General features: G+C 36.6%; 1 pseudogene; it reads right to left on the bottom strand.

The window, feature by feature from the left end:
• Positions 1–1,751: 1,751 nt before the first annotated feature.
• On the bottom strand, positions 1,752–1,850 carry LOC132315455 (small nucleolar RNA R71; annotated as a pseudogene).
• Positions 1,851–2,422: the final 572 nt, after the last annotated feature.

The following is a 2,422-nucleotide window of genomic DNA, read 5'->3' as shown; positions in this document are numbered from 1 at the left end:
ACTTATGAATACAAGTAGTATGTTTCTCTAATTTGATGATGTCTATTGATTATGGACTTAAAGGAAGGAATAATGGCTTAACTTGATATGTTATGTTATTCACTAGTTTGGCTAGACAACGTATACTTATTTAGTTATACATACTTGTTGATTCAATCAATGACACACACTAGTATTGCAACATACAATCCCCCTCATCTATTACACATTGAGTGCCTAGGAAGGTGATGTTTAGTGGTGACCTCTAAGTCTCAAGATCCATCTCTTATATTCTCTACATTTCACTCTAAAAAAAATTGCTTTACTTTACATCCATTTAATTGACATTATAGTTTAATTAACCAATCAAAACATCTTTGATGACTCGACCTACTAATCCAACATTGATTTCCAAGCTAAATACACTCCATTTCCCTAGGGACGATCCTTACTCACTCTATCTATATTTTAGTTAGAAGTGGTAGTGGCAATTTCTAAATTTAAACTTGGCCACACTACACACTTTTACGTGCTTTGGTGCACGGCACACCAAGTTTTGGTGCCGTTGCCAGGGATTGGCACCGTTGTATTTTGGAAATCAATTAGGAATTAGTACTCTTTTGATCTTGTCTTTATTTTTATTTTATTTTGGTTACTTATTGTTTTTGTTCTTGATTGGCTAGGTACATCAAGCCAAGGAAGCAAAGCATAGGGAAATTCAAAAGCAAGAAGCCAAGCTAAGCTAAGTAAAGTGCAAAAAGCTATAAATAAAAATTAAAAATTAAAAAAAAAAACACTATTTCTCTAGCTAAATCATGAGCCCGCGTGGAGGCAAGTCTTTATTTTCTTAGATAGATCGTGAGCCCTCGTGGAGGCAAGTCTTTATTTTCTTAGATAGATCGTGAGCCCTCGTGGGGGCAATTTAATTTTTTTTTGCATATTGTTCAAAGCATGGGAGTATGGGAACAATGTATGTGGAGGTTTGTTGATTTATTTGTTGCAGAGGAGAAGTGATTGGTACTTGATTGTTGCTTGTTTTTGTTATGTTTGTGTATGCATGGTCGTAGGTCTTTAAATCCTACTCTTGTCTCACTTAATTTGAATCTTGAATGCATTGTTCACAATTCTAAGGGAAGGGATAAGTCTAGTGACTCCATTTCGTCAATGGAGGAACATAATGAAGACCATGTGGACGACCTTGATCACATAAACCAATAAGGTATCCTCCACCCTAATGTGCATCATGACAATATTCAAGTTCTATTAGGCATGCCAAGACCATTCATTCCATCACAACAATAAGGCCAAGTTCCATTAGGAATGCCTCGGCTAATTTTTGCTCCACAACCTCCCATTGCTCAAGTTAATCATGGTGCTTATGTGGCACCATCGGTTGTGAATCCTCTTATTGCCTTACACAATCATTATGTACTGAATGAATATAATGCACCTACGTGCATTCAATTGCCCTCATTTAGAGCACATCACTATGAAATTAAACTGCAAACTATTCAAATGCTTCATAACTATCATGGACTTCCAAGTGAAAAACCTTACAAGCATTTGGATGAGTTTCTTTAAGTGTGTTTCACCGTGAAATACATAGACATGCCGGAAGAGGTTTTGAGATTAAAACCTTTTCCTTTCACCCTTAAAGATAAGGCAAAATATTGGTTCAACAATCTTAGGCCTTTTTCGATAACTTCTTGGGCAAAAATGCAACAAGAGTTCTTGAAAAAGTATTATCTAATTTCGAAGACCAATGCCATGAAAACTTCAATTAGAGAATTTTCTCAAGGGGATGGGGAATTATTTCACGAGGCATGGGAGCGCCTTAATGACTTGCTTAGGAAGTGTCCACATCATGACATTCCTAAATTGTAATTCGTATAATTTTTTCTTTGAAAGTTTGTCGGATAATTTTAAAGGAATGGTAGATGCTTCTATGGGTGGTTCATATCTTGATAGGCATGAGGATGATGTATGGCGTCTTTATGAGAGCATGAGTGAGAATTCAATGCATCGATCCTTATCTTACAAAAATGGTAGAAATATAGGTGGAAGGAAGAATGTCGACTTGTATCAAGTTAACAATTCTAATGACATAGCCACCGAAGTTAAGTCTTTATCTCAAAGGTTTGATCAATTTTTGATCAACCAAAATTCGGTGAATCAAGTGTCTTCCTCCCCTAATCATTCTCAATATAATTCTAGTGAATCTTGCATGACATGTTCTAGTGTCTTACATTCTACTTCCAATTGTCCCCATGGACATGTGCAAAGTGAGAACCATAAACAAGTAAATGCCGCATTTGTCAACCAAGGGAATAATCCCTATGACACTCATTACAATCCCGGGTGGAGGAACCATCCAAACTTCTTTTGGAAAAGCCAAGGGGAAGGCTCAAACCCTCCCTAAAGTGGTTTTCAAGGCAAGTGTGTT

This window comes from Cornus florida, unplaced genomic scaffold, assembly GCF_030987335.1.
Source record: "Cornus florida cultivar Cherokee Brave unplaced genomic scaffold, ASM3098733v1 CherokeeBrave_3.0.0_Hap2_Chr06, whole genome shotgun sequence".
In the NCBI taxonomy this organism is placed as follows: Eukaryota; Viridiplantae; Streptophyta; class Magnoliopsida; order Cornales; family Cornaceae; genus Cornus; species Cornus florida.
The sequence above is the reverse complement of the archived record's forward strand: the minus strand, read 5'-3'. Positions and strand labels throughout refer to the sequence as shown.